Source organism: Petromyzon marinus, chromosome 56 (genome assembly GCF_048934315.1).
Source record: "Petromyzon marinus isolate PM22_M1 ecotype Great Lakes invasive population chromosome 56, UKy_Petmar_22M1.pri1.0, whole genome shotgun sequence".
In the NCBI taxonomy this organism is placed as follows: domain Eukaryota; kingdom Metazoa; phylum Chordata; class Hyperoartia; order Petromyzontiformes; family Petromyzontidae; genus Petromyzon; species Petromyzon marinus.
This window is the reverse complement of record NC_133722.1, coordinates 11,590,033-11,606,990: the sequence shown is the minus strand read 5'-3', so window position 1 is coordinate 11,606,990 and position 16,958 is coordinate 11,590,033. Positions and strand designations below refer to the sequence as shown.

Genomic DNA, 16,958 nt, shown 5'->3' with positions numbered 1-16,958 from the left:
ATGGAACCCTGTGGAACCCCTTTTGTTATCTTAACACTGTTTGACCTCCAACCATCTGTGAATACAGTTTGGTTGCGAGAAAAGAGGTAATTTTTTAACCATTGTACTGTGTTCTCGGAAAAACCGAGGCAACTTAGTTTAGTATTTTCTGTGAAAGGATGAAGAGCGGCGAACCTTGGACGAATAGCAGCAGCTCGCAGATGGTGTTATTTTTAAGAGCAGAATTAAGTTTGGAAGGAGTGCTGGTGAAGTAATGGGACAAAGATAGGGTTTAAAAGGATACAATGATGGAGTGTAGAAGTGTCTATAAGCTGTTTCATTTGCAGGTGTAGTGGCAAATCGAGCAACAAGTATGGACGCAAAATAACGAGATATGGCCGGGAGGGACAGCAGTAGGACACACAGCAGGAGAATTGCCATCTCTAAAATATCCGGGGTATACACAGATTTACACACAAGTGGAAATAGAAAAAAATATATATACTTGTAGGCCGAGTGCGAGAAAACGTCTTGCCGCACTCGTTACACATGCACGGCTTCTCGCCCACGTGCTAGGGTTGAACAGCGCCCACCCCCCTCTCCCAGACAGCAGATTCTTGGCTGTTGTGGGCTCGGCTGAACCGCTTGCACCACCTCCTTTCCCCGGCGCAGGATGGTGCTCGAGCTAGCCCTCCTTGAGCTCAGCCCACGACTGGAATGTCGTTTCTTGGCCTCTCGTCTCTCTGCTGCCCGTCCAGACGGCCCCACTGAAGCCAACACAGGGAACTCTTCATTCACAACCCTCGGCCGTCTCGAATGATCTCCGTGAAGTTGTCCAGGATGGAGCGCACGTCCGCCTTGAGCCGCTTGTTGAACGACTGCAGCAGCGCCTCCTTGCTCTGGGGCAGCGCCCGCGACATCTCGGGGCAGCAGCAGTGGATGGAGCACGACTCTCTCTCTCTCTCAGGGCAGCAGTGGAGAGAGCACGACTCTCTCTCAGGGCAGCAGTGGAGAGAGCACGACTCTCTCTCAGGGCAGCAGTGGAGAGAGCACGACTCTCTCTCAGGGCAGCAGTGGACGGAGCACGACTCTCTCTCTCTCAGGGCAGCAGTGGATGGAGCACGACTCTCTCTCTCAGGGCAGCAGTGGATGGAGCACGACTCTCTCTCAGGGCAGCAGTGGATGGAGCACGGCTCTCTCTCTCAGGACAGCAGTGGACGGAGCACGACTCTCTCTCTCTCAGGGCAGCAGTGGACGGAGCACGACTCTCTCTCTCAGGGCAGCAGTGGATGGAGCACGACTCTCTCTCTCTCAAGGCAGCAGTGGATGGAGCACGACTGTCTCTCTCTCAGGGCAGCAGTGGATGGGGCACGGCTCTCCCTCAGGGCAGCAGTGGACAGAGCACGGCTCTGCCCCAGGGCAGCAGTGGAGAGAGCGCGGCTCTCCCTCAGGGCAGCAGTGGACAGAGCGCGGCTTTCTCTCAGGGCAGCAGTGGACAGAGCACGGCTCTCCCTCAGGGCAGCAGTGGACAGAGCACGGGGCTCCCTCAGGGCAGCAGTGGATGGATCACGCTCTAGGCCGCTACAATAACCGGAAGCCCACGGCCCCACCCAGTTACTCCCGCCGGGAAAATTCTCATTTCTCTCTCTCTCTCTCAACTTTGCACTCCGAACGTCGTGTTGTTGTATCGTTAGTGTTTGGGGGAGAGAGACACTAGGGGAGAGAGACACGGGGAGAGAGACACGGGAAAGAGACACGAAGAGACACTAGGAGACATGCACGGGGAGAGAGACACGGGGAGAGAGACACGGGGAGAGAGACACGGGGAGAGAGACACGGGGAGAGAGACACGGGGAGAGAGACACGGGGAGAGAGACACGGGGAGAGAGACACGGGGAGAGAGACACGGGGAGAGAGACACGGGCAGAGAGACACGGGGAGAGAGACACGGGGAGAGAGACACGGGGAGAGAGACAGAGACAACTAGGATACAGAGACACGGGGAGAGACACTATTGGAGAGAGACACAAGGACAGAGACACGAGGAGAGAGACACGGGGAGACACAGACACAAGGAGAGGGACACGGGGAGAGAGACACGTGGTTGGGTAGTGACACACTTACTAAGTCCATTCAACTCTTCTCAACAGTACACACCAACACAGTGCGCAATACACACACACTTCATATACACACATACATTATACATAGACCTATACACACACTTAGACACATGATACACATATACACACGAACACATTATACACACATTAAACACACATGTACACATTATACACATACATAATACACACACTTGTACACATTACACACATACATTATACACACACTTGTACACATTGCACACATACATTATACACACGTGTACACATTATACACACGGCACACTAAATCACAATTAAAAATAATAAAATAAAAAATCGTAGCGACTCAAAGGGAGCGGACGGCCGAAAGCCTGCGGCCTAGCCCGCGTGGTGCCAACCGCTCCCACGCAAAGACCTCACACACACACTGGCAACCTCACACTCACACAGGCTGACAATCTCACACACACTCACAACCTCACACACACTGACAACCTCACACTCACACACACACTGACAACCTCACACACACACTGACAACCTCACACACACACTGACCTCACACACTGACAACCTCACACTCACACAGGCTGACAATCTCACACACACACAGGCTGACAATCTCACACACACACACTGACAACCTCACACTCACACACTGACAACCTCACACTCACACACACTGACAACCTCACACTCACACACACTGACAACCTCACACTCACACACACTGACAACCTCACACTCACACACACTGACAACCTCACACTCACACACACTGACAATCTCACACTCACACACACTGACAACATCACACACACACACTGACAACCTCACACACACTCACAACCTCACACTCACACACACACACACTGACAACCTCACACTCACACACTGAGAACCTCACACTCACACACACTGACAACCTCACAGTCACACACACTGACAACCTCACACTCACACACACTGACAACCTCACACACACACTGACAACCTCACACTCACACTGACAACCTCACACTCACACACACTGACAACCTCACACTCACACACACTGACAACCTCACACTCACACACTGACAACCTCACACACACTGACAACCTCACACTCACACACACTGACAACCTCACACTCACACAGGCTGACAACCTCACACACACACACTGACAACCTCACACTCACACAGGCTGACAATCTCACACACACACTGACAACCTCACACACACACTGACAACCTCACACACACACTGACAACCTCACACACACACTGACAACCTCACACTCACACACACTGATAACCTCACACACACACTGATAACCTCACACTCACACACTGACAACCTCACACTCACACAGGCTGACAATCTCACACACACTGACAACCTCACACTCACACACACACTGACAACCTCACACTCACACACTGACAACCTCACACACACACACACTGAGAACCTCACACTCACACACACTGACAACCTCACACTCACACACTGACAACCTCACACACACTGACAACCTCACACTCACACACACTGACAATCTCACACACACTGACAACCTCACACTCACACACACTGACAACCTCACACACACACACACTGACAACCTCACACTCACACACACTGACAACCTCACACACACTGACAACCTCACACACACACTGACAACCTCACACTCACACAGGCTGACAATCTCACACACAACCTCACACTCACACACACACACACACTGACAACCTCACACTCACACGTGTACACATTATACACACGGCACACTAAATCACAATTAAAAATAATAAAATAAAAAATCGTAGCGACTCAAAGGGAGCGGACGGCCGAAAGCCTGCGGCCTAGCCCGCGTGGTGCCAACCGCTCCCACGCAAAGACCTCACACACACACTGGCAACCTCACACTCACACAGGCTGACAATCTCACACACACTCACAACCTCACACACACTGACAACCTCACACTCACACACACACTGACAACCTCACACACACACTGACAACCTCACACACACACTGACCTCACACACACACTGACAACCTCACACTCACACAGGCTGACAATCTCACACACACACAGGCTGACAATCTCACACACACACACTGACAACCTCACACTCACACACTGACAACCTCACACTCACACACTGACAACCTCACACTCACACACACTGACAACCTCACACTCACACACACTGACAACCTCACACTCACACACACTGACAACCTCACACTCACACACACTGACAACCTCACACTCACACACACTGACAATCTCACACTCACACACACTGACAACATCACACACACACACTGACAACCTCACACACACTCACAACCTCACACTCACACACACACACACTGACAACCTCACACTCACACACTGAGAACCTCACACTCACACACACTGACAACCTCACAGTCACACACACTGACAACCTCACACTCACACACACTGACAACCTCACACACACACTGACAACCTCACACTCACACTGACAACCTCACACTCACACACACTGACAACCTCACACTCACACAGGCTGACAACCTCACACACACACTGACAACCTCACACTCACACAGGCTGACAATCTCACACACACACTGACAACCTCACACACACACTGACAACCTCACACACACACTGACAACCTCACACTCACACACACTGATAACCTCACACACACACTGATAACCTCACACTCACACACTGACAACCTCACACTCACACAGGCTGACAATCTCACACACACTAACAACCTCACACACACTGACAACCTCACACTCACACACACACTGACAACCTCACACACACACTGACAACCTCACACTCACACAGGCTGACAATCTCACACACACTCACAACCTCACACACACTGACAACCTCACACTCACACACACACTGACAACCTCACACACACACTGACAACCTCACACACACACTGACCTCACACACACACTGACAACCTCACACTCACACAGGCTGACAATCTCACACACACACAGGCTGACAATCTCACACACACACACTGACAACCTCACACTCACACACTGACAACCTCACACTCACACACTGACAACCTCACACTCACACACACTGACAACCTCACACTCACACACACTGACAACCTCACACTCACACACACTGACAACCTCACACTCACACACACTGACAACCTCACACACACACTGACAACCTCACACACTGACAACCTCACACTCACACACACTGACAACCTCACACTCACACACACTGACAACCTCACACTCACACACTGACAACCTCACACACACTGACAACATCACACACACACACTGACAACCTCACACACACTCACAACCTCACACTCACACACACACACACTGACAACCTCACACTCACACACTGAGAACCTCACACTCACACACACTGACAACCTCACAGTCACACACACTGACAACCTCACACTCACACACACTGACAACCTCACACACACACTGACAACCTCACACTCACACTGACAACCTCACACTCACACACACTGACAACCTCACACTCACACACACTGACAACCTCACACTCACACACTGACAACCTCACACACACTGACAACCTCACACTCACACACACTGACAACCTCACACTCACACAGGCTGACAACCTCACACACACACTGACAACCTCACACTCACACAGGCTGACAATCTCACACACACACTGACAACCTCACACACACACTGACAACCTCACACACACACTGACAACCTCACACTCACACACACTGATAACCTCACACACACACTGATAACCTCACACTCACACACTGACAACCTCACACTCACACAGGCTGACAATCTCACACACACTGACAACCTCACACTCACACACACACTGACAACCTCACACTCACACACTGACAACCTCACACACACACACTGAGAACCTCACACTCACACACACTGACAACCTCACACTCACACACTGACAACCTCACACACACTGACAACCTCACACTCACACACACTGACAATCTCACACACACTGACAACCTCACACTCACACACACTGACAACCTCACACACACACACACTGACAACCTCACACTCACACACACTGACAACCTCACACACACTGACAACCTCACACTCACACACACTGACAACCTCACACTCACACAGGCTGACAATCTCACACACACAGGCTGACAATCTCACACTCACACACACTGACAACCTCACACACACACTGACAACCTCACACTCACACAGGCTGACAATCTCACACACACTGACAACCTCACACTCACACAGGCTGACAATTTCACAGACACTGACAACCTCACACACACACACTGACAACCTCACACTCACACACACTGACAACCTCACACTCACACAGGCTGACAATCTCACACACACACACTGACAACCTCACACTCACACACACTGACAACCTCACACTCAAACAGGCTGACAACCTCACACTCACACACACTGACAACCTCACACACACACTGACAACCTCACACTCACACACACTGACAACCTCACACTGACAACCTCACACACACACTGACAACCTCACACTCACACACACTGACAACCTCACACACACACTGACAACCTCACACTCACACACACTGACAACCTCACACTCACACACACTGACAACCTCACACTCACACAGGCTGACAACCTCACACTCACACTGACAACCTCACACTCACACACACTGACAAGCTCACACTCACACACACTGACAACCTCACACTCACACACACTGACAACCTCACACACACACTGACAACCTCACACTCACACAGGCTGACAACCTCACACACACACTGACAACCTCACACTCACACACACTGACAACCTCACACTCACACTGACAACCTCACACTCAAACAGGCTGACAACCTCACACTCACACACACTGACAACCTCACACACACACTGACAACCTCACACTCACACACACTGACAACCTCACACTCACACACACTGACAACCTCACACACACACTGACAACCTCACACTCACACACACTGACAACCTCACACACACACTGACAACCTCACACACACACTGACAACCTCACACTCACACACACTGACAACCTCACACTCACACAGGCTGACAACCTCACACTCACACTGACAACCTCACACTCACACACACTGACAACCTCACACACACACTGACAACCCCACACTCACACTGACAACCTAACACTCACACAGGCTGACAATCTCACACTCACACACACTGACAACCTCACACTCACACACTGATAACCTCACACTCACACACTGACAACCTCACACTCACACACTGACAACCTCACACTCACACACTGACAACCTCACACACACTGACAACCTCACACTCACACAGGCTGACAACCTCACACACACACTGACAACCTCACACTCACACACACTGACAACTTCACACTCACACAGGCTGACAACCTCACACACACACTGACAACCTCACACTCACACTGACAACCTAACACTCACACAGGCTGACAATCTCACACTCACACACACTGACAACCTCACACTCACACACTGATAACCTCACACTCACACACTGACAACCTCACACTCACACACTGACAACCTCACACTCACACACACTGACAACCTCACACTCACACAGGCTGACAACCTCACACACACACTGACAACCTCACACTCACACACACTGACAACTTCACACTCACACAGGCTGACAACCTCACACACACACTGACAACCTCACACTCACACAGGCTGACAACCTCACACACACACTGACAACCTCACACTCACACACACTGACAACTTCACACTCACACAGGCTGACAACCTCACACACACACTGACAACCTCACACTCACACACACTGACAACCTCACACTCACACACACTGACAACCTCACACTCACACACACTGACAACCTCACTCACACACTGACAACCTCACACACACACTGACAACCTCACACACACTGACAACCTCACACTCACACTGACAACCTCACACACACACACTGACAACCTCACACTCACACTGACAACCTCACACTCACACACACTGACAACCTCACACACACACTGACAACCTCACACAGGCTGACAACCTCACACACACACTGACAACCTCACACAGGCTGACAACCTCACACTCACACACACTGACGATAGACGAAGCCTGCGGCGTGAGAATTAATCCTCAAATTAGTTAAAAATGCACTAACACATTTAGGGGTGACTGAAGATCTGCCACCTATCGATCTCTGCAATTAAGTTTTTAAACACCTTAGTTGGGTAAGCAAATTAAAGTTTAAACTGTTAGGCCTAATGCTTGAGGCCTACTAACCTGTTTCTAGGCAAAGCCTGAATCCTCAATTACGTTTAATTTACTTATAGATTAAGAATGCTCCATAAGAACATTTATTGATTACCGGAGTGTTGATGATGGGTGATGGTGTTGATGATGGGTGATGGTGTTGATGATGGATAAACCAGCAAATCTTAAAAAAAAAAGTATTACAACGCTGTATGCTCAAATTCCAGTGTGATGCAAGTCAAACAATACCAACCATAAGATAGATTAACCCTATGTTTTCGAAATCATCAAAAAAAAGCTTCAAAAAACAATTTTACAACAGGAAGTGCGATTCTCATTTAACAATAATTCAACACTACCACCCATAGACTCAACACTACAGGTGGATCGTTGGAACGCAGGACCGTGAACCATGGCGACGGCTTGAGGGGGGCCTTCGTCCAGCAGTGGATAGATCGTGGCTGATGATGATCACAAATCTCTGAACTCTTGCCCGCCCCCCCCCCCCGCCCCCCACTCTCGCACATACAGACAAGGCCCCCCACTTCCTGCGGTTGGGGAACGTGGAGGTGAACGCGGGGCAAGAACGCGACGTTCCAGTGCATCTCGACGGGACGGAACTCAGGGCCCACACGCCTCGCGCTGCAGGTGAGACTCCCATAGGGTTTAGTGTTAATCAGTGAGACTCCCATAGCGTTCAGTGTTAATCAGTGAGACTCCCATAGGGTTCAGTGTTAATCAGTGAGACTCCCATAGGGTTCAGTGTTAATCAGTGAGACTCCCATAGGGTTCGGTGTTAATCAGTGAGACTCCCATAGGGTTCAGTGTTAATCAGTGAGACTCCCATAGGGTTCAGTGTTAATCAGTGAGACTCCCATAGGGTTCAGTGTTAATCAGTGAGACTCCCATAGGGTTCAGTGTTAATCAGTGAGACTCCCATAGGGTTCAGTGTTAATCAGTGAGGCTCCCACAGGGTTCAGTGACAATCACTGAGACACCCATAGGGTTCAGTGTTAATCAGTGAGACTCCCATAGGGTTCAGTGTTAATCAGTGAGACTCCCATAGGGTTCAGTGTTAATCAGTGAGACTCCCATAGGGTTCAGTGTTAATCAGTGAGACTCCCCTAGGATCCGTGTGTTAATCAGTGACACTCCCATAGGGTTCAGTGTTAATCAGTGAGACTCCCACAGGGTTCAGTGTTAATCAGTGAGACTCCCACAAGGTTCAGTGTTAATCAGTGAGACTCCCCTAGGATTCGTGTGTTAATCAGTAAGACTCCCATAGGGTTCAGTGTTAATCAGTGAGATTCCCACAGGGTTCAGTGTTAATCAGTGAGACTCCCACAGGTTTCAGTGTTAATCAGTGAAACTCCCATTGGGTTCATTGTTAATTAGTGAGACTCCCACAGCGTTCAGTGTTAATCAGTGAGACTCCCACAGGGTTCTGTGTTAATCAGTGAGACTCCCATAGGGTTCAGTAACAATCACTGAGACTCCCATAGGGTTCAGTGTTAATCAGTGAGACTCCCATAGGGTTCAGTGTTAATCAGTGAGGCTCCCACAGGGTTCAGTGACAATCACTGAGACACCCATAGGGTTCAGTGTTAATCAGTGAGACTCCCCTAGGATTCGTGTGTTAATCAGTAAGACTCCCATAGGGTTCAGTGTTAATCAGTGAGACTCCCACAGGGTTCAGTGTTAATCAGTGAGACTCCCACAGGGTTCAGTGTTAATAAGTGAGACTCCCAGAGAGTTCACTGTTAATCAGTGAGACTCCCACAGGGTTCAGTGTTAATCAGTGAGACTCCCATAGGGTTCAGTGTTAATCAGTGAGACTCCCACAGGGTTCAGTGTTAATCAGTGAGACTCCCACAGGGTTCAGTGTTAATCAGTGAGATTCCCACAGGGTTCAGTGTTAATCAGTGAGACTCCGACAGGGTTCAGTGTTAATCAGTGAGACTCCCATGGGGTTCAGTGTTAATCAGTGAGACTCCCATAGGGTTCAGTGTAAATCAGTGAGACTCCCACAGGGTTCAGTGTTAATCAGTGAGACTCCCACAGGGTTAAGTGTAAATCAGTGAGACTCCCTCAGGGTTCATGTGTTAATCAGTGAGACTCCCATAGGGTTCAGTGTTAATCAGTGAGACTCCCACAGGGTTCAGTGTTAATCAGTGAGACTCCCATAGGTTTCAGTGCTAATCAGTGAGACTCCCACAGGGTTCAGTGTTAATCAGTGAGACTCCCATAGGGTTCAGTGTTAATCAGTGAGAATCCCATAGAGTTTGGTGTTAATCAGTGAGACTCCCATAGGGTTCAGTGTTAATCATTGAGACTCCCACAGGGTTCAGTGTTAATCAGTGAGACTCCCATAGGTTTCAGTGCTAATCAGTGAGACTCCCACAGGGTTCAGTGTTAATCAGTGAGACTCCCATACGGTTCAGTGTTAATCTGTGAGACTCCCACAGGGTTCTGTGTTAATCAGTGAGACTCCCATAGGGTTCAGTGACAATCACTGAGACTCCCATAGGGTTCAGTGTTAATCAGTGAGACTCCCATAGGGTTCAGTGTTAATCAGTGAAACTCCCATAGGGTTCAGTGTTAATTAGTGAGACTCCCACAGCGTTCAGTGTTAATCTGTGAGACTCCCATAGGGTTCAGTGTTAATCAGTGAGACTCCCATAGGGTTCAGTGACAATCACTGAGACTCCCATAGGGTTCAGTGTTAATCAGTGAGACTCCCATAGGGTTCAGTGTTAATCAGTGAGACTCCCATAGGTTTCAGTGTTAATCAGTGAGACTCCCACAGGATTCAGTGTTAATCAGTGAGACTCCCATAGGGTTCACTGTTTATCAGTGAGACTCCCTCAGGGTTCACTGTTAATCAGTGAGACTCCCATAGGGTTAAGTGTTAATCAGTGAAACTCCCATAGGGTTCAGTGTTAATCAGTGAGACTCCCATAGGGTTCAGTCTTAATCAGTGAGACTCCCACAGGGTTCAGTGTTAATCAGTGAGACTCCCATAGGGTTCAGTCTTGACCAGTGAGACTCCCACAGGGTTCAGTGTTAATCCGTGAGACTCCCACATGGTTCAGTGTTAATCAGTGAAACTCCCACAGGGTTCAGGGGTAATCAGTGAGACTCCCACAGGGTTCATTGTTAATCAGTGAGTGTCCCACTGGGTTCAGTTTTAATCAATGAGACTCCCACAGGGTTCAGTGTTAATCAGTGAGACTCCCACAGGGTTCAGTGTTAATCAGTGAGAATCCCATCGAGTTCATTGTTAATCAGTGAGACTCCCATAGGGTTCATTGTTTATCAGTGAGACCCCCATAGGGTTCAGCATTAATCTGTGAGAATGCCCATAGGATTCAGTGTTAATCAGTGAGACTCCCACAGGGTTCAGTGTTAATCAGTGAAACTCCCATAGGGTCCAGTGTTAATCAGTGAGACTCCCACAGGGTTCAGTGTTAATCAGTGAGACTCCCATAGGGTTCAGTGTTAATCAGTGAGACTCCCACAGGGTTCAGTGTTAATCAGTGAGACTCCCATAGGGTTCAGTGTTAATCAGTGAGACTCCCATAGGGTTCAGTGTAAATCAGTGAGTCTCCCACAAAGTTCATGTGTTAATCAGTGAGACTCCCACAGGGTTCAGTGTTAATCAATGAGACTCCCATAGGGTTCGTGTTAATCAGTGAGACTCCCACAGGGTTCAGTGTTAATCAGTGAGACTCCCACAGGGTTCAGTGTAAATCAGTGAGACTCGCTCAGGGTTCATGTATTAATCAGTGAGACTCCCATAGGGTTCAGTGTTAATCAGTGAGACTCCCACAGTGTTCAGTGTTAATCAGTGAGACTCCCACAGTGTTCAGTTTTAATCAGTGAGACTCCCATAGGGTTCAGTGTTAATCATTGAGAATCCCATAGAGTTCGGTGTTAATCAGTGAGACTCCCATAGGGTTCATTGTTAATCAGTGATACTCCCATAGGGTTCAGTGTTAATCAGTGAGACTCCCCTAGGATCCGTGTGTTAATCAGTGAGACTCCCATAGGGTTCAATGTTAATCAGTGAGACTCCCACAGGGTTCAGTGTTAATCAGTGAGACTCCCACAGGGTTCAGTGTTAATCAGTGAGACTCCCCTAGGATTCGTGTGTTAATCAGTGAGACTCCCATAGGGTTCAGTGTTAATCAGTGAGATTCCCACAGGGTTCAGTGTTAATCAGTGAGACTCCCACAGGTTTCAGTGTTAATCAGTGAAACTCCCATAGGGTTCATTGTTAATTAGTGAGACTCCCACAGCGTTCAGTGTTAATCAGTGAGACTCCCACAGGGTTCTGTGTTAATCAGTGAGACTCCCATAGGGTTCAGTAACAATCACTGAAACTCCCATAGGGTTCAGTGTTAATCAGTGAGACTCCCATAGGGTTCAGTGTTAATCAGTGAGGCTCCCACAGGGTTCAGTGACAATCACTGAGACACCCATAGGGTTCAGTGTTAATCAGTGAGACTCCCCTAGGATTCGTGTGTTAATCAGTAAGACTCCCATAGGGTTCAGTGTTAATCAGTGAGACTCCCACAGGGTTCAGTGTTAATCAGTGAGACTCCCACAGGGTTCAGTGTTAATCAGTGAGACTCCCACAGGGTTCAGTGTTAATAAGTGAGACTCCCAGAGAGTTCACTGTTAATCAGTGAGACTCCCACAGGGTTCAGTGTTAATCAGTGAGACTCCCATAGGGTTCAGTGTTAATCAGTGAGACTCCCACAGGGTTCAGTGTTAATCAGTGAGACTCCCACAGGGTTCAGTGTTAATCAGTGAGACTCCCACAGGGTTCAGTGTTAATCAGTGAGACTCCGTCAGGGTTCAGTGTTAATCAGTGAGACTCCCACAGGGTTCAGTGTTAATCAGTTAGTCTCCCACAGGTTTCAGTGTTAATCAGTGAATCTCCCATAGGGTTCAGTGTTAATCAGTGAGACTCCCACAGGGTTAAGTGTAAATCAGTGAGACTCCCACAGGGTTCTGTGTTAATCAGTGAGACTCCCATAGGGTTCAGTGACAATCACTGAGACTCCCATAGGGTTCAGTGTTAATCAGTGAGACTCCCATAGGGTTCAGTGTTAATCAGTGAGGCTCCCACAGGGTTCAGTGACAATCACTGAGACACCCATAGGGTTCAGTGTTAATCAGTGATACTCCCATAGGGTTCAGTGTTAATCAGTGAGACTCCCATAGGGTTCAGTGTTAATCAGTGAGACTCCCATAGGGTTCAGTGTTAATCAGTGAGACTCCCCTAGGATCCGTGTGTTAATCAGTGACACTCCCATAGGGTTCAGTGTTAATCAGTGAGACTCCCACAGGGTTCAGTGTTAATCAGTGAGACTCCCACAAGGTTCAGTGTTAATCAGTGAGACTCCCCTAGGATTCGTGTGTTAATCAGTGAGACTCCCATAGGGTTCAGTGTTAATCAGTGAGATTCCCACAGGGTTCAGTGTTAATCAGTGAGACTCCCACAGGTTTCAGTGTTAATCAGTGAAACTCCCATAGGGTTCATTGTTAATTAGTGAGACTCCCACAGCGTTCAGTGTTAATCAGTGAGACTCCCACAGGGTTCAGTGTTAATCAGTTAGTCTCCCACAGGTTTCAGTGTTAATCAGTGAAACTCCCATAGGGTTCAGTGTTAATCAGTGAGACTCCCACAGGGTTAAGTGTAAATCAGTGAGACTCCCACAGGGTTCTGTGTTAATCAGTGAGACTCCCATAGGGTTCAGTGACAATCACTGAGACTCCCATAGGGTTCAGTGTTAATCAGTGAGACTCCCATAGGGTTCAGTGTTAATCAGTGAGGCTCCCACAGGGTTCAGTGACAATCACTGAGACACCCATAGGGTTCAGTGTTAATCAGTGATACTCCCATAGGGTTCAGTGTTAATCAGTGAGACTCCCATAGGGTTCAGTGTTAATCAGTGAGACTCCCATAGGGTTCAGTGTTAATCAGTGAGACTCCCCTAGGATCCGTGTGTTAATCAGTGACACTCCCATAGGGTTCAGTGTTAATCAGTGAGACTCCCACAGGGTTCAGTGTTAATCAGTGAGACTCCCACAAGGTTCAGTGTTAATCAGTGAGACTCCCCTAGGATTCGTGTGTTAATCAGTGAGACTCCCATAGGGTTCAGTGTTAATCAGTGAGATTCCCACAGGGTTCAGTGTTAATCAGTGAGACTCCCACAGGTTTCAGTGTTAATCAGTGAAACTCCCATAGGGTTCATTGTTAATTAGTGAGACTCCCACAGCGTTCAGTGTTAATCAGTGAGACTCCCACAGGGTTCTGTGTTAATCAGTGAGACTCCCATAGGGTTCAGTAACAATCACTGAGACTCCCATAGGGTTCAGTGTTAATCAGTGAGACTCCCATAGGGTTCAGTGTTAATCAGTGAGGCTCCCACAGGGTTCAGTGACAATCACTGAGACACCCATAGGGTTCAGTGTTAATCAGTGAGACTCCCCTAGGATTCGTGTGTTAATCAGTAAGACTCCCATAGGGTTCAGTGTTAATCAGTGAGACTCCCACAGGGTTCAGTGTTAATCAGTGAGACTCCCATAGGGTTCAGTGACAATCACTGAGACTCCCATAGGGTTCAGTGTTAATCAGTGAGACTCCCATAGGGTTCAGTGTTAATCAGTGAGGCTCCCACAGGGTTCAGTGACAATCACTGAGACACCCATAGGGTTCAGTGTTAATCAGTGATACTCCCATAGGGTTCAGTGTTAATCAGTGAGACTCCCATAGGGTTCAGTGTTAATCAGTGAGACTCCCATAGGGTTCAGTGTTAATCAGTGAGACTCCCCTAGGATCCGTGTGTTAATCAGTGACACTCCCATAGGGTTCAGTGTTAATCAGTGAGACTCCCACAGGGTTCAGTGTTAATCAGTGAGACTCCCACAAGGTTCAGTGTTAATCAGTGAGACTCCCCTAGGATTCGTGTGTTAATCAGTGAGACTCCCATAGGGTTCAGTGTTAATCAGTGAGATTCCCACAGGGTTCAGTGTTAATCAGTGAGACTCCCACAGGTTTCAGTGTTAATCAGTGAAACTCCCATAGGGTTCATTGTTAATTAGTGAGACTCCCACAGCGTTCAGTGTTAATCAGTGAGACTCCCACAGGGTTCTGTGTTAATCAGTGAGACTCCCATAGGGTTCAGTAACAATCACTGAGACTCCCATAGGGTTCAGTGTTAATCAGTGAGACTCCCATAGGGTTCAGTGTTAATCAGTGAGGCTCCCACAGGGTTCAGTGACAATCACTGAGACACCCATAGGGTTCAGTGTTAATCAGTGAGACTCCCCTAGGATTCGTGTGTTAATCAGTAAGACTCCCATAGGGTTCAGTGTTAATCAGTGAGACTCCCACAGGGTTCAGTGTTAATCAGTGAGACTCCCACAGGGTTCAGTGTTAATCAGTGAGACTCCCACAGGGTTCAGTGTTAATCAGTGAGACTCCCACAGGGTTCAGTGTTAATAAGTGAGACTCCCAGAGAGTTCACTGTTAATCAGTGAGACTCCCACAGGGTTCAGTGTTAATCAGTGAGACTCCCATAGGGTTCAGTGTTAATCAGTGAGACTCCCACAGGGTTCAGTGTTAATCAGTGAGACTCCCACAGGGTTCAGTGTTAATCAGTGAGACTCCCATAGGTTTCAGTGCTAATCAGTGAGACTCCCACAGGGTTCAGTGTTAATCAGTGAGACTCCCACAGGGTTCAGTGTTAATCAGTGAGACTCCCACAGGGTTCAGTGTTAATAAGTGAGACTCCCAGAGAGTTCACTGTTAATCAGTGAGACTCCCACAGGGTTCAGTGTTAATCAGTGAGGCTCCCACAGGGTTCAGTGACAATCACTGAGACACCCATAGGGTTCAGTGTTAATCAGTGAGACTCCCCTAGGATTCGTGTGTTAATCAGTAAGACTCCCATAGGGTTCAGTGTTAATCAGTGAGACTCCCACAGGGTTCAGTGTTAATCAGTGAGACTCCCACAGGGTTCAGTGTTAATCAGTGAGACTCCCACAGGGTTCAGTGTTAATCAGTGAGACTCCCACAGGGTTCAGTGTTAATAAGTGAGACTCCCAGAGAGTTCACTGTTAATCAGTGAGACTCCCACAGGGTTCAGTGTTAATCAGTGAGACTCCCATAGGGTTCAGTGTTAATCAGTGAGACTCCCACAGGGTTCAGTGTTAATCAGTGAGACTCCCACAGGGTTCAGTGTTAATCAGTGAGACTCCCATAGGTTTCAGTGCTAATCAGTGAGACTCCCACAGGGTTCAGTGTTAATCAGTGAGACTCCCACAGGGTTCAGTGTTAATCAGTGAGACTCCCACAGGGTTCAGTGTTAATAAGTGAAACTCCCAGAGAGTTCACTGTTAATCAGTGAGACTCCCACAGGGTTCAGTGTTAATCAGTGAGACTCCCATAGGGTTCAGTGTTAATCAGTGAGACTCCCACAGGGTTCAGTGTTAATCAGTGAGACTCCCACAGGGTTCAGTGTTAATCAGTGA

The 16,958-nt window shown here is 48.4% G+C and overlaps 1 long non-coding RNA gene across 1 annotated transcript in view; it reads left to right on the top strand.

The window, feature by feature from the left end:
• LOC142905660 (uncharacterized) overlaps positions 1–16,958 on the top strand; it is a 295,347-nt gene that overhangs the window by 7,605 nt on the left and 270,784 nt on the right. Inside the window, exon 4 of the long non-coding RNA XR_012929695.1 lies at positions 8,946–9,062. This is a non-coding gene — a long non-coding RNA (uncharacterized LOC142905660). The remainder of the gene's footprint in view (positions 1–8,945; positions 9,063–16,958) is intronic.